Below are 24,499 nucleotides of genomic sequence, written 5' to 3' on the forward strand. Positions count from 1 at the left end.
GGATGTCTCCCAGTTAGGCTACTCAGGGGTCAGGGACCCACTTGAGCAGACAGTCTGTCCATTCTCCGATCTCAACCTCCATTCTGGGAGATCCACTGCTCTCTTCAAAGCTGTCAGACAGGGGCATTTGCCTCTGCTGAGGTTTCTGCTGCTTTCTGTTTAGCTATGCCCTTTCCCCAAAGGAGGAGTCTACAGAGGCAGGCCGGCCTCCTTGAGCTGTGTTGGGCTCCACCCAATTTGAGCTTCCCGGGGGGTTTGTTTACCTACTTAAGCCTCAGCAATGGTGGGCGCCCCTCCCCCAGCCTCACTGCCACCTTGTAGTTAGATCTCAGACTGCTGTGCTAGCAATGAGGGAGCCTCCATGGGCGTGGGACCCTCTGGACCAGATGTGGGATATAATCTCCTGGTGTGCCATTTGCAAAGACCCTTGGTAAAGTGCAGTATTAGGGTGGGAGTTACCCAATTTTCCAGGTGTTGTGAGTCTCAATTTCCTTTGTCTAGGAAAAGGAACTCCCTTCCCCCTTGTGTTTCCCAGGTGAGGCGATGCCTCGCCCTGCTTCAGCTCTTGCTGGTCAGGCTGCACCCGCAGACCAACGCCAACTATCTGACATGACACGTCCCAGTGAGATGAACTCGGTACCTCAGTTGAAAATGCAGAAATCACCCATCTTCTGTGTCACTCATGCTGGGAGCTGGAGGCTGGAGCTGTTCCTATTCGGCCATCTTGGGTGTGTCCCTGCTGTTTTCTTGTCATCCCATCTTACTAGGTGGTTCATGATTTGATTTGTCCTATTATTGGTTATATTCACTTTGATCACCTGACTAAGATGGTTTTTGTGAGGATTTTCATTTGTGAATTAACTTTTTGAAATAACATAAATGTTCTCATTTAAAATTGAAGCTTTCAATTTACTTATTAAGCATAAATATGGATTCATGGATTTCTATTTTATTCAAAGAATTAAAACATATTATTCTCATTCTTTGCTTTGATACACAAATTGTCCCAGGTTTCTCTAGTTCTTTAAGACATACTCCATTTTTTTGTTGTTTTTTTGACACGTGTCTGTGTTTTGAGCACATTTTTACTTTCCATCTCAAGTGTTTCCAAACTGATTTTGTCTTTTCTCTTCTCCAGTCTAGAAGCAGCCATTTCCCCAAGAATCAGACATATTTAGAAACCAAGATAAATGTGCTAGCTGTGCTCCTAGTTATTGAGATATCACTAATTCTGGGCTCTGTGACTGAACAGAGCTGAGGAATATATTTATGTGTACACATACAGAGACATACAGTTTGAACATTTATTTATTTGTATATCTATCCTTGTTTACTAAAATCATGAATATTCTAATTCAACACCAGGAGATTTATTCTGGATTTTCCCTTTTGCTGTTTGCAAATGAGAAACCTTCTCTCATTGTTCTTAATATCTGTACCTATTTGATCAATTGCTCTGATGTAAATAATATGCCATTGGCACACCATCGTGTCTCTTGCATAGCTGTTCTACTTAACACATCATGCTCAGAAACTCCTGGTATGAAGGCCCTACTCAACCAGCTCAGACACTGACAATCTCACTGAGTCTGGCCTGAATATTGATATCTCTCTCAATCTGTTGTGTTCATATGACTTGCACTAGATCACCCTCTACATGGAAGTCCTTCTCCTTCACTCAGCTCTGACTCCATGCCAGGTGGCTCTCCCATGTGAACCTGTTTTCCATTTTGCCTGGGCTCTCTTAATTCTGGGCCATCACAGCTCCCCATCACCCAACCAGATGTGGATGTCCACCTAACCCTGACCTAATGGCTTTTGAATCTAAGTGTTCAAGAAAAGAAGAAAACTAAACAAGGTGGAGTCAGGAGCAGGAGAGGGAGGAAAGGAAGAGTAAGAGTCAGAATTTGCAATATCAAAAATAAGTATGAGAGAAAGACTTCATTGTAGTATGTAATTTACTTATACAGAGTTTGATTTTAAAAGTTAAAATTACAAATCCTGACCCATACTCTAGAATTCTGGTAAAGCAATGGCTTCAGAGATACAGTATATGTATCATGCAATGACTACGGAATTCTTCTTGGAGTATTACTACTTAAGTATCATGCTAATTATTCATAGAAAAAAGTTTATATAGTTTCCTTCATCCTCTTCCTTTTCACCTTCTCTTTGAAACTGGTCTTCTTTAAACATTTTCTGATTTTCTCCCTTAAAATTTGTATTTAGGTTTAATTTACTGTTAACAGTGACCTAACATGTCAAACTGGTGCTAAATGTATTTACTCAAGTATCAATCTATTGATTCAACAGTTGCAAGGCCAAGAGTAGACTAGCCTAGAACAAAGAAGTCTCCAAGTGTGTCCGTTCAATTGCTATTTGAGAGAAATTTAAGAAAGTCAAGCTTGAGAAAAATAACAGGTAAATAACTTCACTTTCTTAGAAGTGTTTAAATGGATATTGAAGAACTCTTCAAGGCACATTAGTTTTCTACTTAGAAAGTAGATTTGATTGTTTGTAAATGTAGGTTTTTATATTCTTTCAACAACACTAGATTTCTGGATTATGTGGTTGCATCTTGGATAGTTAAAAATAAATCTTGTCTATCGTTTACTCAGGAGAATAAATCTAATTTCTAAGCAGTAACTAAGCAGTGCTACCAGAAAACCTTCCACCCCAATACTTTAAGAAATAATATAAAGGCAATGGCAGAAAAACAATGAATGGAAAGTTTAAAAAATATATCTAAGACACACACTAAATGCCAGATGTTGATGATTGCTCCATCAAATATGATGAATATTTTTGATGTTTAATTTTACTTATTTTCTTTATCCTAAGAACTACGAAGTCAGCCTCTTATTTTAAAAAAGGAAACATTTAATCAGTACAAATATAAATGTCTATGTACCATCATAACTTGTTCAAGAGCTGAATTAAATGAAATGAAATGTGTAGTACTTCCACTCTATGAACTCCTCTTAGCTATCTCACAAACTTGTTACAAAGATTAAATAACTTCCATATAGGGAATATATATATAATATAACCAAATATGTATGTAATATATAATTATATACGATGTATGTAATTGTTATATACATGGGTGTTATATATATATATATATATTGCACTTAGAACAGTGCGGTTCAGAACAGCTGACTTCTGCCTTTCATTTTATTTTCTTTCCTTTGGCAAATAAATTTTTTAACCGCCTGTCCCACTATCCTACAGCATAGTTGGTTCATCCTTCTGGATTCCAATAATTATCCTATTCAGAGTGAATTCTCAAAATGTTTAAAGTTTAAATAATATTGAAACACTAAAAAGATGTAGACATTCAAAAGATTTTGGTGGTAAACGAAGCCACTCTGTTTTCTTGTGAAAACACCATGATTCAGGTGATGAATTCTTCTTCCCTTCCAGCTTTTTCTTTCTTCTTCTCTTTCTTCTCCACGTCCTCTCACTCCACCTTCAACAAATTCTTGTAATTTTTCATTATGTTTCAAACAATATTTTTGTCAGCTTGAAGACAAGACAGAGCCTGCTTCATAATTGTGCTAGGCTTTAAGAAGTACCCAGAAAACAGGCTGAGATAATCTACAGGCCCATGTTCCACAAAAGGGAGATGAAAACCAGTTCACAAGAGAGAACAAAGAACTGCCTAAATAACTGGGCTCTCTGGGAGTATGCAAAGGTTAGAAAAAGACATGCAAGTCAAAAACCAAGGCAGAGATACTTTAAATATAACCTAAATTGGTGCTTACATATAAAATTTGTTTGCATCCTTTCATCTAGGAAAGGTAGAAGTTGGCCTGGATAATTGGCCCTCTTCCCACTTTGGAATCCTATAATTATGTGATCATAAACATGCTAGTTTTTTTTTAATTCTTAGCAATGAAGACAGTAAGTCTAGCTCTGAAGCACAAAATTAATGTCATTATTCCAAGCAGGATGGCCATAATTAAAGAAAAATTATAATCTTTCTTTCCCTTTGTAAAAAATTATAGATTGGGTGATGAAAGAATAGAAGATTAGCTTTTGAAAAGTCTTAGTACTGATCTATCCTGCTAATTTCAAATTAGAAGCTTTTGAATAATTTTGAATAGGGATATTTGAAAGTAGCCATTTTATAATAAAATGCTCTTGTCTTAATGATAAAGTTAAACATTATTCCATTTTCTATCATATTGAGGTAATTAAAATCTTTAGAGCAATGGCATGGAATGTAGATTTGCTTGATTATTTTGAATTCAAAAATTACTAACTGAAATCCCTAAGGGAAAATTGTAATTTTAGTTATTCCTTGCTTCCATTTTGTGTTTATCTTACACATTCAACTTGAGTGGTCTTGATGTTTAACTAAGCAACTGTATCTGAGAAGTAAATACTCAATGTCAAGCCGGAGAAACCATGACAAATCCATTAGTATTTATATTTTGAAAATATTTGTTCACATAATTTTCTGTTTTATCACTTTTCATTTTAGAACAAATTAAGATTAATACAAAAACTCATTTGGGAATGTGTAACAGTTCTTATCATTCGACTTTGACGTAGTCAATAAAAGTTCTTGCAAATTTATATGGTTATTTTGTCATAGTCTTAGAAATGTCTAGGCAAACAATGACACTTGCTTACTCTTTCAATCACTAATTATATCTTTTCTCATTTAAAAATAAACAGGATGTAGACAATCTCATGTAGAAGTTAGATGAACTCATCATGATAGTTGCGTCCAATTTTCTATTTATTTTGTATGCATACTTTACAGTCAGATTAAAGCAGTGAGGTTCTTTGAAGTGAAGAATATTTCTTCTCTATTTACTAGAAAAGATAAGATACATATGCTAAGTATTGAGGAGAATAATAACTACATCATTTTTAAATAATAGTACAGTTTCATTGCAATGAAGAACTACAAAACACACCACATCCTCCTTGTTCCTACCTATCTCCCCAAATGAAAAGGATATGCTGAATTAGAATTTACAACAATACACTTTTTAATATTAGACTTAGCATACAGAACACTATGAAGAAGTAATAGGCCTTTACTTGAGCAGTTGAGATGGACTGAGATGATGTATAATTTTTAGTACTCTATCCCTGTGGAATGTTGAGATTATGTGGTTAAAAATTCAACTTTATGCAGTAGTGAATATCTAGATGTTTATCCTTTTATTTCCTTCTATCACATCAATAAAGATTGTTTTTAACTATTTCAAATCCATGGCAACTCAAAATAGCACTATGCATCCATAACGTTTACCTCTCTGTAACAGAGGACCACACTTGAAATTGTATTTTTAAAGCAATCTTGACAATTCCATGTTGTCTGGCAGAAAATGACCCTCAATGAAATTAATACTTTCATTGTCATATGACTTCTTATTGCAGAGGTTCATAAGTTTATCTTAATCGTTTTGCTGTGGTTGACTAATCTAATCTTTTACAAATTTGAAATGCTTCTGCGAGCATTTCTCTGATCTCTCTTCTTCATTTCTTAAGGCGATTTTTAATTTCATGCCACTTAAGGCAATGGACAGATTAGAATGAAGTGTCAGTGGTTTACATTTGTAAACCTTGTGGAAGCATTATTTGAATGAGTTGAAAAATTCTGGAATTTGGGCCTTCATGAAGATATTGCATATTGGTTGATTATTGGTATTTTTTACTTCTTTGAGATGAAGTTTCATTCTTATTGTCCAAGCTGGAGTGCAGTGGCGTAATCTGGGCTCACTGCAACCTCTGCCTCCCAGGTTCAAGAGATTCTCCTCCCTCAGCCTCCTGAGTAGCTGGGATTGCAGGTGCCTGACACCACGCCTGGTTAATTTTTGTATTTTTAGTAGAGACAGGGTTTCACCATGTTGGCCAGGCTGATCTCGAACTCCTGACCTCAGGTAATCCACCCGCCTCAGCCTCTCAAAGTGTTGGGATTACAGGGGTGAGCCACTGCTCCTGACATAATTACTGGTTATTTAAAAAAAACATTTTCCCCTGAGAATTTTTTTTGAGTCTTATTTTTGCAAGCATGAATTTATCTGATAAGAAAATTTTAAGTTAGCAAAAAAAATTTGTTCTTATAATCCTAGAAACTGATTATTGTTAAGTAACCCTTTAAACAATATTCAGAAGACTCAAATGACTACCACGTTTTTCTCAATGCTATTAAGTATTATTTCAGATACTATGGTTTCCAGAGGTCTAATTCTGGAGACACTGAGTATGCTATAAGTTTTTGTTCTTCAATTCTATGTGCAGAATGGAGATATCTTATTGACTGTGTTTATGTAGGTGTGTAAGAAAGAAAAATAGTCACACACCCATAAGTTGTCAACTTATCTTGTACAATGTACTCTTCATGTCTGTAGATATTCAAATATATAACCCAATAAAACTGTTAGATATGAAATGACGTGTAGATTTAATGAGCTTTTCTATTTTGTGCTCTATTGACCTCATTAATGTTGTTTGTTTTCTTAATGTGAAAAACATCGCTCGTGGATGTGCTTCTTTGGTTTCTTGACTCACACAATAATATGATCTTACATTCGATTGTATTTCCTTGAACTCACTAAAATGGTAAATGTGTTTCATTTAAAAGGAATTATCTTATGTCTTTCTAATCAGCTACATAGAAGTGATGATGGATCATTTTAACATCACATGTACTAAAACTGAAACAATCCATAATTACTCACTGCATTTCCTAAAACCCTTTTATTTTCTCAGTGGTACATGAAAGAATTCTTCATAGGACGTTGGTGAACCCCTTTAGTTTTAATAATCATGTTTATGTTAATAATCACATATTAATTTTACATATACATGGAAAATATAACTGGTACAAAATATTAATGACTAAATTGATGTTAATATTTAGGACAAATCTATGAAAAAGTAGTTCATTTAAGATTGATTAAAAGAAAAACATTAAGTAAACCAGTGGTACCCATTCAGATCGTATATAAAAACATTTTTGAAGATAAAATGCAAATAACAGAAAGTTGAAAAATCACTGAACTAAATAAAAGAAGATTTTGGAAGATAAATCTAATAGTCTAATGAATGCAATATTGGCCTTACCATATTATTGATCAGTTTTCAAGTGTTTTGGTCAAGATTAATCAGAATTAATGGTAAACTGTTTGAACTATAAACTATAATTTAGAAAACAATATCCATTTGGACAGGGTTTTATACATACACACACACACATATACATTCTCTCCATGTATGTAGGCTAAGCATTAGTGTCAGTGTGAACATTCTTGTTGAAGATAATAATTGTTCTACTTTTATCATTTTAATGAGTTCTCTTTCCCTTCGCAAAATTGAAGACCTGCTTTTAGTGACAACTTCATATTATACAAAAATAACACATTTTTATTTCTTCTGTCTTACCAATATACTTATCAAAAATCACAGAGAAAATGAGCTTGCCAAGATTAAATAGGAGCATTTTCTAACATACATGTTATTAAACCCTGTTTCCTCTGTATTTTTATAGTACAGTGGATTAGAAGGGAACTACAGTGCACTAAAACAGATTTCGTCATTTGTGGTGAAGGCTTCACAAAGACATGTAATCTACCACACTTGGGAATATTTTCATTGGTAGATATAAAGTAATCAAGTCATCACTCCAATGAAAGGTATACAAAACACAGGACAGATAAGAAGTTTAGATTTGTAAATAATATACATTTTTTAAAATTATTATTATACTTTAAGTTCTAGGGTACATGTGCATAACGTGCAGGTTTGTTATATATGTATACTTGTGCCATGTTGGTGTGCTGCACCCATCAACTCGTCAGCACCCATCAACTCATCATTTACATCAGGTATAACTCCCAGTGCAATCCCTTCCCACTCCCACCTCCCCATAATAGGCACTGGTGTGTGATGTTCCCCTTCCCAATTCCAAGTGATCTCATTGTTCAGTTCCCACCTATGAGTCAGAACATGCGGTGTTTGGTTTTCTGTTCTTGCGATAGTTTGCTGAGAATGATGGTTTCCAGCTGCATCCATGTCCCTACAAAGGACACAAACTCATCCTTTTTTATGGCTGCATAGTATTCCATGGTGTATATGTACCACATTTTCTTAATCCAGTCTGTCACTGATGGACATCTGGGTTGATTCCAAGTCTTTGCTTTGTGAATAGGGCTGCAATAAACATACGTGTGCATGTGTCTTTATAGCAGCATGATTTATAATCCTTTGGGTATATACCCAGTAATGGGATGGCTGGTCATATGGTACTTCTAGTTCTAGATCCTTGAGGAATCGCCATACTGTTTTCCATAATGGTTGAACTAGTTTACAATCCCACCAACAGTGTAAAAGTGTTCCTATTTCTCCACATCCTCTCCAGCACCTGTTGTTTCCTGACTTTTTAATGATTGCCATTCTAACTGCTGTGAGATGGTATCTCATTGTGGTTTTGATTTGCATTTCTCTGATGGCCAGTGATGATGAGCATTTTTTCATGTGTCTGTTGGCTGTATGCATGTCTTCTTTTGAGAAATGTCTGTTCACATCCTTTGCCCACTTTTTGATGGAGTTGTTTGTTTTTTTCTTGTAAATTTGTTTGAGTTCTTTGTAGGTTCTAGATATTAGCCCTTTGTCAGATGAGTAGATTGCAAAAATTTTCATAATACAAGAATATACATTCTTGAAGTTACACAAGGGAATTCCCCAAAGAACACAGGATAAGTCTAAGCAAGTGGGGACTCTATCTCAACTGAGAAAAGACTGCTTAGCACTACATCTGGTTGTCCCAATTAGGTAGGCACTTTTTCATGCAATTAATATGTGAGTAAGTAAATTACATTGGAAACAGAGAGACTCTACTTAGGGAGACAAATTGCAGTAGAATTTGGGAGGGTTTTGAGACGATGGCAGTGAATAAACTCTGTGTCTAAAGACCTATAAACAAAGTGTTCATAAATTTGCCACCTCTTCTGTTCTGTTTGTGATCACCAATTCACAGGAGAAACACTGAATAAAGAAAAAACCAAAACTCAATTTCTGAATTTCTGGATCAATTTATTATTTGTTCAACCATTTATGATTTATCCCAAAATGCAGTACTATAAATGCTCCTCTTGTCCCTTGAAGCTGCAAAATAAAGTCCAGTTTTCCCAGTTGCAGCAGAAGTTGCATCGGGGCATGTTTGTGTGTATGTGTGTGTGTGTGCGCGCATATGCATGCGTGTGTGTGTAGTTCAATATATAGTAGATACTTTTTCGAAACACATTATTTTTGTAATAATTATACATTTTCCTCTGCTTCCTTTGTTGTTTATCTATGTTATAAAAGAGTATTCAGTGGCAACACACTACAAGTCAGCCATATTCTACAAGGCTTTGAGTGATTTCATACTAGGAAACTATAACGTTAAGTGTAATAATTTAATCTTTGTACAAACTTGAACATTTTTGAAAGCAATAGAGACCACTAATAATTAGACTTGTACAATAGCCATGAACTGAAGCTATCACAGGTCAAGGATAACACTCACATTTTCCATTATGTTTAATCATATCACATCTGTATAAAACGTTTACTGCACTTAATGAAATCGCCTACTTTCGTGCAAAATAGTTCCTTAATCAATTGTGTTATCAAAAAATGCAAACGAACTAGATTTTAATAACACGCATGTTAGACAAGTTCTTCACACTTCCTTTCTTTCAGCCTGGAATGACTTTCTCTGATATATGCATAGCTTTCTTCCAAATTTTTTCCGTGTGTGTGCATGTGTATGTGTGTGTGCGTGTATGTCTGTGTGTGTGCGTGTATGACTTTAGAAAAAATATGCATTTTCAAAAGTAGTAGAAATGACTTCACCTATTTTCTTTTTACTCTCTGTCATCTATTAGAACACATGCTCTCTAAGAACACACACTTTTAAACTGGTTTTTCTTTCTTTGCTGTTGTGGCACATAATAGGCACACAGTATGTATTTGTTGAATAAGGTTGCTTCAAATCTCCTTAATAACCTGAGTCCTGCTTACTTGCTGAATCTCAACTCTCATCATCCTTCCTTGGATGATATGTGAGAGTTAAATTTATTAACTTAATATTTTTGCAATGACAATGATGTGTGCTCACCTGAAATCTGGGAGTCATCATTGACTCCATTAATCTCTCATCTCCAGGCCTTCATTCATGATATTTCCCTTCCCTAGGACATTTATTATCACACCATCAAACATTTAAGTCCTAGGTATTCTGTAACTAGCATCTTAAAAGTAAAGCTCTTTTCAGACCGTTTGAACTAAAACCACGTACTCTTCATGTGTCTTCTCATCCTCGCCTGTGTTTTCCACTCACAATATATAGTAGTCGCTAATTTAATAATGTCTGCTTTGCTAAACTGTGCAAAGACAACAACACCTTTTCTTTCTCACCGCTGCATCCTTAGCTTCTAGTGCAGCACATGCTATCAGGTGAATTCTTATTAAATGGTTGCAGAGGCAGGCAGATCACGAGGTCAGGAGTTCGAGACCAGCCTGGTCAACATGGTGAAACCCTGTATCTACTAAAAATACAAAAATTAGCCAGGCGTGGTGACGGGCACCTGTAATCCCAGCTACTCGGGAGGCTGCAACAGGAGAATCACTTGAACCCGGGAGGCAGAGGTTTCAGTGAGCCAAGATCATGCCACTACACTCCAGCCTGATGACAGAGTAAGACTGTGTCTCAAATAAATAAATAAATAAATAGTTGCAGAATGTTTGAAGGTAAGTTTTTATGCTGTAAGCCAAAATACAGACACTAGGGTAAAAGATTAGGGATCAAATATTCTATTTGTGAAAGGAAAAAAAAGGTTTTGAGTATGCTGCTCTTTCTATGACTTTCATGTTATCAAGAGAACAGCATCAGCTTCTCCAATATCCTGAGTACAATTTGACTTCTTTATTGGTTATTAGTAACGTTTTCCTATTATTTGTAAATTTCTCTTTCCTTTGAAAGTATACAGTCTTTCATTTTCCTTACTCCTTGCTAAATACATGTCTTTGAGCTTTTAAAAGATCAATTTAGTCATTCTCAAAATAAGAAAATAAATACATACAGACTGTGAAAATCAAATGAATAGACAATGTAAAGCACAGAATGCAGACCTTGGTACACGGTAAATGCACAATAAATGTTAGATGTATTAGAAATAACAGTGATATTTATTTAAGATTAGATTAGAAACAGTAAACAGAACTCTCCACACTGTTCAGTATAGTCCTCAAGGCTGCCTCTAAGAAACCATACAATTGGCATTCAAAGAGAAATCTCTTTTGTCAGTCCTAGATTTAAAATCCTAGCGTTCACATGCCATTCATTTGCACTTCCTAGGATAGAACACTAGAAAAATGAGCTGGACTATTTCATCTCTTATTCTGACCTTCCTGAAGAAAGGGTTCTTCAGCCCAGCACCAATCAGATGTTTACCTTTGTTCCAAACAGCTATGTTTACAGAAGGGATGATGCTTTACTGTCATGACATTTAGCAGCTAGCTATAAAATCTACAAGACCATAATAAGTCAGAAGAAGCAAAGCTAATGTCTGCGTTGCAATGCTTAATAATTTCAAGTCAGTAGTTTCCCAATATTGATACAAATATACATGTGATTTATAAAACACGAAACAGCCTACTGATATAGACAAACTAATGATTACAGGGATTTGAACAATACACTATACAACATAAGAATTCTAAATGGCCAGAACTCAGGAGTTACACCTGATTCCTATTAATAATTTTTCTCTAGTGTTATTTTAATTTTAAACCCTTCATACTATTTACTTTCTTCTTTTCTTAACTTGCATTTTCAAGTGTAATCCCTGAGCAAAGAACACAATATATGAAGGATTTAACATGACAAACTAACCAGAGAACAGGGATAAGTCAGACATCTACTGTAGGCTTTCCTGAATGCCCAATAAGTTCTTTAGTAATCAAATTAGCTCATTAAAATGACATTGGGCAATTATTTGTGAAAGTTCTCAAAGCGATTTTATCAAAATTTGAGGCTCTCCACTGTGACTATCAGCCTCATACTTGGCAATTGCCTTCCAGAAGTGTTTGTCCTGAAGTTGACTCTGCTGTCCTGCTGAAATGTGTCACTACTGTTGCTAAGGTGGCAAATCACATGCTTCAGATGTGTTAGAATAAAAAAGACAGTTAAGAACTTTGAAACTAGGAATACTAGGGAATACCACAGTTTATTCTTGCTGCTGTGATATACTTTTTAAGCCTACCAAAAAAAAAAAAAAAAAGAATTAGTAAGCATAGCTATTCATGCATACAAAGATATATGCACAAAACAGTGCTAGTTCTTGGTTGAATAAAACAAAAACAAAACAGGAAATCGGTCATTTTAAGGAAAGAGGCCAGGGATATCATTTTTTTTTTTTTTTTTAAGACAAAGTCTTGCCCAGTTGCCCAGGTTGGAGTACAGCGGGCAATCTCAACTCACTGCAACCTCTGCCTCCCGGGTTCAAGCAATCCTCCCACCTCAGCCTCCTGAGAAGCTGGGACTACAGGAGTGTGCCACCATGCCCAGCTAATTTTTGTACTTTTTGTAGAGATGGGGTTTTGTCATGCTGCCCAGGCTGGTCTCAAACTCCCGGGCTCAAGTGATCCTCCTGCCGCAGTCTCCCAAAGTGCTGGGATTACAGGCATGAGCCACCACACCCCAGCCAGAAAACTCTGTTTGAGACAAGTGAAAGATGAAACTCTCACTCCCTTCCCCCATTAGAGAAATAAATTATTTTCAGTGAATAACATCCAGGCTGGGAGTCTGTACTCTGTAACTTCTGTCATTCCTCCTTTGAGCGTTTTTGAGTGATTTATTGAAAAGAAATATTTACCTTGATTTTGCCATCTGCATTATAGCTCTGTTGTTAGAAAAATATTTAGTTATCTTGTTTTCCTTCAATAATGGAGTATTTTCTACTTTCACATTCATCGTGTTTTACAATATGTTTCCTATTTCCCCTATATTTCCTATATCCTTTTCCGTGAATACAGAGAAAACTATTCAAATGTTGACTAGGTTCTATGGTAAAGAAGTTTATAATATTCAATGACATTCCATTATTAATCATTCTACTTTAGTATTCTACTAGGAAGAGTTTTCAGTATAAATAATACAACACACAGCCTTAAATTTTTCTTTGTTCCTGAATAGCATTAAACACCAGGATCCTTCAACATTAATAGAGAATCTTTTAATGATTTCTAACATGATCCCTAGGACAAAGCAAAGGGGGTAAAAATGTGTAGTAGATACTTTTCTGACATGTTTCAATCCTTAGGGCTACATATCAGACACACACACACACACACACACACACAGAGACAGAAATGAGTATCTCAGTGTAATATTGAGAGATGAAGGATGAACAAAAAGAAAGGATTTTGAAGAAATCTACTATACAAAGGGAATATCATTACTTTGTCAAGAATCACAAAATACTGATAAAAAATAATAAAAGTCAGAGTCTGTCTTGATATTGTTTTAAAAATTTACTTCAAAATGGTTGACAAATATTTCAAAAAGTTTTGACAGACTGTTTAAAATATGACTTGAAAACTGAATTCAGCTCGACCTGGATTTATACTCAGTAATACATTTAGAAAATTGGTAAAAGGATATAAAAAATTTATATTTGTAAATGGAAATTCTTAATATATGATGAGGACCTTGTAGGAAATCACGAATAACCCCTCTTACCTCCTTTTCATTTTAAAAATGTGTATCCTAAATATTAATATATCAAGGATTTTAAATTTGTAAGCTTTAAACAAGTAAATATCTCAAGTAGCAGCAGCTTAAATTTTTTTCACTCCCTCATGCACTGATAGAAATCATGACTTCTCAGAAGGGAAACTAAATTTTCTGCCTCAGCTCTGCTCAGTTTGGGAGTAGAGAATATATTTGCTTATAATTGCTTATTACCATTGACCTTACCTTTCTAGATTGTTGGCTTAGGGAAAGTGAGAGAGCAAATCCACAGAGGCACAAATGAAGTGAATTTGTAAAGAGATAAGCTTTGTTCTCATTTTCTATTTTGTAACTTCTAATTCTAGCACATAAAGAAACAGTGTAGATAAGTTTTACAGAGGGAAATCCTTGGTTTACTATAAGATTATTCATTGGGTAAAAATAAGTGCTTCGCTTTGCAGAAGCGAAAATAGAGAAATGGTTTTTGAATTTATAAGGTTTTAGAGTTTATTCTGATTACATGTACTGCCGACAGTTGATAAAATTGATGTGGGTTTCATGGATAGAATTTACATTAACATTTACATTAGTGCTATGAAAATATAAAGATTAAAGTAGTTCTGTGGTTTTGCTGAAGTTCATTACCATTAGTTATTAATGAAAGAAGCACACTTAGTTCTTCCTAATGTTAATAACTTTGCATCATTTTAATAACTTTAGACATTCAAAGAGGACATAATATAATTTTAAAATGAAACAGTAAAAATCCTTAAATAAGGGGTGTTGGCGGCTTATGTAAGGAAAATGGTTTCCATTATGTGGACTGATCCTCTAACCTTACGTCTCTCTCTGTGGAGGAATCTGCCCACAGGTCAACCTTTCTAACTTTCTGACCTACTCCATGTTACCACATCTTCCTCTCTTCTCCTTACAGAGGAAAAAAAAAAGAGTTATCTGATTGGTGGGTGATATTCATTTGCCCCTATGTTTATTGAGTAGGAATAAAAACAAAAAAAACCCAACAAACAAAAACATCTGTAAATTGTTAGTCACTGGGGCATCATTTCTTTCTCCATTTCTTCCCCAGACAGTATAAGAAATATACACTTAATACAGGTCTATTGAGAAGCATCAAATCTTCTCCTGGGTGGACCGCTCCAACCTCCACAAAGGGAGGCTGAGTACAGTGGGTGAGCACGTTCAGCCACAGATTTAAAGCTACAGTCTCCAGTTGGTGTTCATAAAAATATTCAGTATTTTTCTTTCCTGGGCTTGATTTTTGTTTCTTCTGTGTCTTAGTTATCAATTAATCGTAATTTTTCAAAAGAAAGAAGTGAATGTTATTGATTAGCCCTTAATATACAAATGTATAAAAGAGACTCCTTAAAATTTATACCCTTGTTTTTGTTTGCAAACACAAAGAATTTAGCTATCCTAAGTATGTTTGCATCTTCAGCAATTTTATTAATCAGAAAATTCCTGATGGATTTTTTGCAACGTTGAACTACTTGTTATACAAAATATAACCAAATTTGCCATCTGACTACAATCCTTGCAGTTTAAAAACACAAAAATATGAAACATTTGTTTTGTGCAAAACATTGAGTAAATATACACCAAGGATTGAACACAGCCATCTGTATAGTTAAGGAAGGAAATAAAACTTCTACTAATTTTTATCTTAAAGGTAAAATGAATCATGATTTATGAATATATGAATCAACACTGGTATTCTCAGTTATTCCATTTCTCAGGCATTCTTAACTTTCTCATGTGAAGAAAAGTGAGAGATCCAAAAACTTAGGGTATTAGGAAGATAGCTTCACTCCATTATTCATTTTTAGCCTATGGTTACGTATTATTTTTAAAGCACATTTGGATATGTGTTTTTAGGTTCTTGTATGTATTATAAATTAAACAAATATATTCAAAATAGACAAGTGCAAGGAAAATGACAATAGTGCTAATAAAAAATGGAACTAACACTTTTATTTCTCGAATTTTAATCTCATTTTATCATACTCAGCTAAATAAAACCTTTAATTAATACAGAATTTGTTATATAGAAGTGGGATGCTGTGGAAAATATAATAAGAAAACTATGACATTGGCTGAAGGAAAGAACTTCACCATGGGCCATAAGGATATAAATACTGGGGTCTGGAAAGCTGGTGACCTTTGTGATGCTGCAACAAAACATTTGGTCTAAATGTTAAATTTTGTATCTTGGGAAAGAGCTGACTAATAACAACATGGTTAGCATAAATGGAAAGAAAATAAACATTGGGGGTATTGGTATGTTTTGCTTTCAATATGGCTCTGAATATTAGAGGATGAACATAGGTCCAATGTAGACAATGTGTGAGTAGAGGTGAAAAAAATATTTCATTGAGTAATTCATCTCTGCTGTCTTCAAGTTTATTTGACAGAGGGTCATCTCTGCTGTCTTCAAGTTTATTTAACTGAGGGTCAACTTGAAGGATTGAAAAAAATACTCCTGTACTCCAGATGAAATGTTATCTAATAATTATAATATCTGCAAGATGATAGCCTTAGAAGGATAAGAGTCTCTTGTCATGGGCCTTTTCAAAATCTCCCCTTAAGAATTATCTGCTATTCAGAGGCCAGTAATTGTCGGCTTGCTGGTGAGAAAGATTGTCTTCATAACTTAAGCCTTTTAGGTTTTTATTATTTATATTTATTAATTATTTATTTATTTAAGACAGAGTCTAACTCTGTTACCCAGGCTGGATTGCAGTAGCACGATCTTGGCTCCCTGCAAACTCTGCCACCTGGGTTCAAGCAATTCTTCTGCCTCAGCCTTCTGAGTAGCTGAGATTACAGGTGGGTGCTATCACACCCGGCTAATTTTTGTATTTTTAGTAGAGGCAGGATTTTACCATGTTTGTCAGGTTAGTCTTGAACTTCCGGCCTCCAGTGATCCACCTGCTTCAGTGTCCCAAAGTGCTGGTATTACAGGGATGAGCCACCAAGACCAGTGTAAGTTTTATATTTTAAATTTCTTTAAAGCATTAACAATTAAGCTAAAACCCTTAGGATTTTTCAGAGCAAAGAAATCATTAGTTAAAATAGGAGAACTCACAGGCTTCAATATATTTCTAAACAAGATATTTGGTTGTGGAAGTTCATACCAGGAACTGACTGAAAGAAAATACACTGCAAACTCAGGTTTTAAGAAAATTGTACTGCCCAAAAAATATCTTGCTGAATTGTCATCAACCTGTAACCATTTTGATGGAAGACCGTCTCCAGCTTTGCAAAATCACACCAACAGAAAATTGGCTGTGAAAGCCGTGTAGCCACTAGGAAATATATTTCCTCAAGATTCACCATAGACTTCCATAGATTAAATGGACAAAGAAGCCCATGTAAGGCAGAAATAGTAACCGTAGGAGATAATAGATAAGGCAATGTCTGCAAAAATCAGCACTAGAAATGTACTATTTTAATATGCAAAGGGTCCTCCCTATTGTATCTACTGGGATTAAATAATTGTTTTAGACGAGTGACAATTATATATTTCTATTCTCTTTCTGCCTGATTTAGAGCTTTTAATGCTAATTCTTATTGTAAGTAAAAACAAAATTTGAAGGCCCCCACAGCCATCTGAATAGACTTCCTCCTCTTCTGCCAGCACACTCTAAAATTGAACCTGAAAGACTGGTTCATGCCATGACAGAAAGTTGGGGGTTGGATATGCTTCACTGCATCCTTCCAGCATTAACATTAATACAAACCTTAAGTCTAATAAGAAACATTTACAGTGTATTCTCTCTAAGGCCTGCTAACTTGAAGGCTCCATCTGCATGATAAAACCTAGGTCTCCACAATCCCTATCATAACCCAGGCATTCCTTTCTATTGATGATAACTCTTTCAGCAAATGACCAATAAGAATATGCTTAAATTTACCGATAACCTGGAACACCCTCCCCCTTCGAGCTGTCCTGCCCTTCCAGATTGAACCAGTGTAAATCTTACATGTACTGATTGATGTATTATGTCTCCCTAGAATGTTGAAAAGCAAGCTGTACCCTGGCTACCTTGGACACGTGTTGTCAGAATCTCCTGAGGCTGTCAGGGGTGTGTCCTTAACCTTGGTAAAATCAGTGTTCTAAACTGAGACCTGTTTCAGATATTTGGGGTTCATACTATCATTCTATTTTTTTTTTTAACCTTTCGCTTAATGTTGTTATATTTAGGGGAAGAAAATTGTGTTTTAGATTATTTCTATTATTTACAAAAGCCACATCCAGTCCAATGGAGAGAAAAATTCATCACCTAGAAAATCTGGATTTTAAAGTTACAAATTAGCAACATGGTCTTTGGATTGTCTTCCTAGGGAGAGTAATGATTGTAGTAATGATTGTTCTTCACATTGGAAGATGTGTGCAAATTTTGAGTATCCATGGAAGCCCAGAGCCCCTTGACATGTTATGAATTAGTAGAAATACTAATACCTTAGAAAACTGCACACAGATGTCCAATCCCCTTTACCTGGGCTTAAACAATGGATATAGTTCACAATGTCGCTTGAACAAAGAGTAAATGTAATTTCAAAGCAACTGTGGTTCTCCAGTACTTCCATAGTCCCTTATGAAATGTCCTGTGTGACTGACCTTATGTCCCAGTAATAGGTGGGCTCCTGTCAGATCAGAAGTTTTCACATCTCTGAAATTAGCTTTTTATCCTTTTACAATGTAATGTTCCATATCATTAATATCTTTTCCTTAATTATAGCATTGCACAAGACCAACTACGTACTGCAGCAACCACCTTTTACTGATTTCCGTGCTTCAGGTCTTACAATTCCTACCCAGTGTAGATAAGCAATTAATTATAATCTGCATTTCAAAGCCTAGGGTTTTTCCAGAACACAGGCTCTGGAAACATACAGGCTTTGAGATAAACTAGCTTCAGTATTTTAAAATAATTCTAAATAGGTGATTTTACATAGGGTTTCACAATAGCAGGGTTGGCATGGCATACAAAATGAGTCAAAGGTATATACTGTAACAGGCATTTCTAATTGCTTGCCCAAATATCTATGCTTCTTCCTTTAGAGCACCACTTCTTTTCTGTTTCTGCATGTAGGAGAGTTATCCTACAGTTTTTTATATTTAAGGTTACAGTTGTTGGTACTTTCTGGAAGAATCTGGTGTTATTTTTACAGAAGGTAGCCAGTCAGACATGAACAGGGTAGGAGAGCCCCTCTCCTCCACATCCCCCCAGGAATGTCAGGCGACCATTAGGTGATGGTCAGGCTGTTGTTAAACTATCTCTTTGAAATGGAAGAGTTCCCTGACTCCCCTCATAGGACATGAGACAGCGGTATGGCTCATCTGTTTGATCACCACTGCTACCCAAACCCCTTAAGAGAGGGGGAGCACGCAGACAGACAGGTGCAGGGGCCGGAGTGCTGGGCTATGGCCCCACGGCAGCATCCAGGGGTGGGAGCCTGTGACTCCCAGAGCCCAAGTGAGTGTGTGTTACAGTGTCCTCTTTTAGCCTTGCCGTCTGTCGATGGCTTAAGTGTTAACCAGCTCAGTGGACCCTCTGCCTTTTTGCAAGGGCAGAGGGCCAGTGTGATAGCTCTCTGTATGTTGAGCTCTTCTCCAGCATCCTGGAAGAATTGGGTCACATATAGACTTGAAAGATAAGTGCAGGGGTTTTATTGGTGGTGGAGGTGGCTCTCAGCAGGATGAATGGGGAGCCAGAAGGGGGATGGGGTGTGAAGATGATCTTCCCTGGAGTTTGACCATCCAGTGGCTGATCTCCTCTCCCATCATCCCTAGCCAAACTCCTCTCAGCATTCAGTTGCTCCTTCTCTTCTCTCCTTCTCTGCTGCTCAATTCTGCCATTTGACTGCTCATCTCCTGCTTCTGGAGCCTGGGGTTCAGGGTTTATATGGGTACAGGATAGGGACCATCATGGACCCAATGGCAACTTTTTGGGCACAAAAGCAGAAATGCCTGTTCTCACTTAGGGCTGAGCGTATCCAGGCTTGAGGTTGGGACCTTTGATGGGGAAACACCCTCTTCTACCCAATATTTCCTGTCTGCTGTCCATACCCATCTCTAAAATAATAACTGGTCCCAGCCAGTGCCAGAGAAAGGCAGTCTCCCAGTCATCAGAAACACCTGAAACTGGTGATCATCAGCTTCCAGATAAGATCTCAGCAGTTGGGCGAGTGGGTTCAAGTTTGTGCATTAAGAGTCAAAATGGCAGATTTTAACTGGTCTATAACTTCTTAGAGACATTCGACTGGTAAGGGAAGAATGCCTCAAGTGAGCATACATGCAACTCCAGTAAATACGCTGCGCATGCTCCCATCCTAAGGGCTAGCAGGCCACTGTGCATGTGGACAGCCCAACCCAAGGGAATAATCAGGGGAGAAGGGATCCCAAACCCCACAAGTATGCCAACATACTCGAAGTCAAAGCTTCAAACTGCACACTTGATCTCTCAAGTCACTCACTTGGCCCTCTTCCAATTGTACTTTACTTCCTTTTGTTCCTGTTCTAGCACTTTTTAATCAACTTTCACTCCTGCTGTAAAACCTACCTTGGTTTCTCCTTCTACATTATGGCCCTCAATCAAAGTCTTTCTTCTGAGGAGACAAGAATTAAGACTGCTGTAGACCCATTCAGATACCGATTTACTGCCACTAACATTATGAGCTAAATTGTGCACCACCATTTACCTTCCAAAATATTATGTGTTAATAAAAATCACCTTTGCAAAAATTGTATCAGTGAGAAAATCATGACAGTGAAAGAGATCTGAACTCACCCATATCCATCTTGCCTTTTCTTTAATTATTCCTGGGCTATTGGGCCAAGCTAACTTTGGAAGTCATTTAGGCTATAGTTTAAATAGTAATAGGATTTGCCAAAAACTTAACCATTTTTGTAAAGCTAATGAAAGGCCATCAAGCTGGTGGGAGGAGAGAAGCCTTAGTCCTCCTAAGGCGCAGACATAAATGACTGTCAGCTGTTATTCTGGAGGTTATAAGATATGCAATTTCCCCAATTATTCCTACAAATAATGTCACTATTGTAGAATTTAAGGCTGGCCTTTTGAGATATCTCTTCAGGTTTTTTGCACGTCTGACACCCAGGGCTCCACCTGGACCTGATGGCTCTACTATCTGGATCTGCCAACCCTGCTCCTGTGGCCAGGAAAATTTCAACCTACAGGAGGACAGCTTCAACCCCCTATTATTTTATCTCCTCCCCAATTAATAAGCAGCAAGCACCTGTTACCTGGCCACCCCCCCACCTCTTCCCCCAAAACGCCTTTGAAAAACTTCTAACCTACAAGCTTTGGAGGAGATTGCTTGAGTGCTAACTCCATCTCCCAGATTGCATGGCTGGACTTGTGACTATTAGATTCTCTCTACTACAGTGTCATGGTCATTCTTTGTAAGGAAGCAGGAAAAAACCCTCAGGCAGTTAGTGTTGTAGCCCCAGAGTTCCTCAGAATGTGACTATTTTTGGAGGTGGGGTATTGAAAGGGGTAATTAAGGTTAGATGAGGTAATAAGGATGGGACTTAATCCAGTCTGGCTGGTTTCCTTACAAGAAGAGGCGATTAGAACACAGACCTACATGGAGAGAAGAACATGTAAAGAAAATGATAGAACAGCCATCTATCAGCCAAAGAGAGAGGTCTCCAGAAGAGTAACCAACCCTACCTGCACATTGATTTTGAATTTCTAATCTCTAGAACTGTGATATATATATATGTATGTATGTATGTTTTGTTTAAGCCACCTAGTGTATAGCACTTTGTTATGGCAGCCCTAGGAAATGAAGACATTTGACTTTGTTGATTGAATCACCCCTTTCTGTTTGTTCTTCATGATGGTTCATTCTTCATGGAACATGGGCAGGAGGCCAGAGAGGAAACAACCCTCTTGTTCCCCCAGGATGGCAGAGTGGAAGTATGCATGGATATTGGGTTTTGGTTAACATGGTGGAGCTACAAGGTAGGACTATGTCGCTATTGATGGACGTTGTGGCCAGACTACCCAGGTATGAATCCTCACTGTATTACTTAGGTCCAAGTCAATTTACTTAACTTCTTCCTGTGTCTTTTTTTGCCATGTATAAAATGTGAACGATAATATCTAACTCACAGGGTAAACATGAGGATGAAAGGAAGTAACATGGGGGAGTGTATTTAGCACAGTACTTTGTATCTAATAAGTGCTATAAAAAGTATCAGCTATCATTACTTATTTTGTTATCATTACCATTCTCTATGTAACTGGCTCCTTACTCATGTTGTCTTATGTAATCACTGAATAATAAACATTAAAAACAATAAAAATTTAATCACATATAACCGTAAGAGAGAGAAATGCTGAAATCAGTAAGAACACTCATTGAAATATGATATAATCCAATATATTATTTATACACTTAACACATATAATATATTTTTATATCTAATGTGGTAGCATTATGTTACATATTATATGCTATACCATTCAAATATTTTCAAATGCATCTATGCATATTGTTTCTAAAGTATTTTGTTATTTTTCTGTTAGGCATGCAGCATTTGTTTACTCATTATTAAGTTGCACAACTACTAATATAGACACTGTAATATTATGATAATGTAACCTTTGACAAACATGAAAATTCGAGTAATTTCTGCTACTTATTCAGTAATTTGATGGGTCTTTTCTCTCCCTGACAAAGATTTGAAGCTCTCTATGAAGTTTTTTCCAGCACTCTCAGTCTAACCTCGGTCTAAATTGGGTATTTTAAATCTAAATAGACTATTTCAAGCTAAAAGCCTTACTTTAAGCAATTATTATAATACTATATATTAGCAAAATAATGTAAATTTACATCATACTTCTCAATGTATAAAGTATATTTATACTTTGGAAAAAATCTGTATTTGAAAGGTGAGACATGCCTACATGTTTCTCTATTTTAAATTTTTAAATTGGTATATAAATGATGCCTTCCTTGCAGACAATTTATAACATGTATTTCTACAGCAGAAAAAAATATTTTCCTGTAATATAAATATATAGAGAAACCATTACCTGCTGAACCTTTGCAAAGGCAAACATATTAAATGAATTCAAGACTGAGTCAAGAAAACCAAATGCTTTCTTACATTAAAGACAATAAAATGTATTCACAAAGGAAAACATGTGAATTGAGTTTTACTTCCAGTTAATTATGCCAACTAAAATTTGTCCTTCAAATTATTAGCTGCTTTGCTAGAGTATTTTTCTTTAATATTCTATGTTGAATGGCAGTGCTTATGATTTCAATGGCTATAAGAAGCATCTGCTATTTGACATATAATTCAACATTTTTTGAAAGGTAAACGAAGTTGTTATGGCAACTAAAGCTCCAAAATAATATCACTAAGAAGACTTCTTAATACTCACTTCAACATGGCTCTCAGCTGGAACATGCAATATAAAAATGTTCAATTCGGAAAAAATCAAGGTTGTTTAAGAAGAATCTGATGTGATGTTTAAACATTTAACACGTTCATTTTTAAGCTTAACTTTCATTTCATATTATGTATAGAAAGACATCAAGTGCAGCGTAAATTTTTGTGATCTTAGATTTAGTCATTGTATCTTCTATTACAAAATTGTTTTGATGAAGCAAAATCTAAAATGGGTAAAGTTTGTATTTTGCAGTTGTTCGCTTTCCTTTCTTCTTCATATTCTACACTTACCTTCTGTGTGTCTCCCCTCCCTCAGAAACTGAGTGGTCTTATGCTGCCTGAATCAGTCAGGGTCAGTCTGGGTCTCGACAATCAAAAGATAATGTATTACCAGAGATAAATGAAGACATTTCCCAAGTGGACTATTAAGAACAGTGTGGACAGAGTTAAAAGAATAGTAAAGGATGTTGAAGCAAGAATCACCAGGGACTAGCAATAGTGAGAAGTTGTTGTCACCCCCAGGTCTGAATTGGAAAGGGAAGGAAATGGTATTCCAGGGCCTAATGAGATATGATGTCATAAAGGAAAGTCCACTGAGCAGTAGCTATGACCATAATTAAAGGAGCACCAACTCTACCAAATCATGGCCAGTCACAGAGGTAAAAAGGGGAAAAATACTCTGACTTCTGAATTCTCCTATTCTATTATTTGCTGCTGAGGCTACTCATTGCCAAAACACTAGAAGATAAGAGTCCAGTGATTGAGGCTCTAGGGACTAGTTTCCTGGTGCAGCAGAAGGTTGCTGAGGTTCTGCGAATGAAAATGAAGGGGCAAACAGAACAAACCTAGGAAAGTCTATTCTTTTTTCTCTGAACACCAATAATTGTCTTTTATATAATAGTGAAAAAAAAGAAGAATAACAAGAACAACAACAAACTATTGACAGCACTGGTGAATCACAAAATCACATTCAAAATGTTTTTGAAAGATGATGCCAATTTAGTCATAATCCTCCAAGAATTGAAGTCAAAACATTGGTTATCTCACCGGTTTTGATTATGAGGTATCTGGGACAAAAATATAGAACGAGGAAATAATTAATGTTTAAAAAACAATGAAATCTTCCAGTTTCAGTTATTGTTCCTACCCCTATGACAAGAAAAACTCAGCAAACTAAAAATCAGTAACCTTCCTTAAATACATCAAAGAATTGAGGTCACAAGGCAAATGCACACCTCAGAATGTGGACAGACAGGTGACTACAGAGAATCACAGCTGAGATCAGCTAACCTGACACAGAGCCAGTAGGG

General features: G+C 36.2%; 1 long non-coding RNA gene across 1 annotated transcript; it reads right to left on the reverse strand.

Annotated features, from left to right (window-relative positions):
- Nucleotides 1-4,421: 4,421 nt before the first annotated feature.
- LOC103884773 lies at nucleotides 4,422-23,737 on the reverse strand. The gene is made up of 2 exons (XR_647531.4): nucleotides 23,481-23,737; nucleotides 4,422-4,827 (listed from the first exon to the last, which is right to left on the reverse strand). It is a non-coding gene; the product is annotated as an uncharacterized LOC103884773 (long non-coding RNA).
- Nucleotides 23,738-24,499: the final 762 nt, after the last annotated feature.

The sequence above is a fragment of the Papio anubis genome, chromosome 3, assembly GCF_008728515.1.
Source record: "Papio anubis isolate 15944 chromosome 3, Panubis1.0, whole genome shotgun sequence".
Lineage (NCBI taxonomy): Eukaryota > Metazoa > Chordata > Mammalia > Primates > Cercopithecidae > Papio > Papio anubis.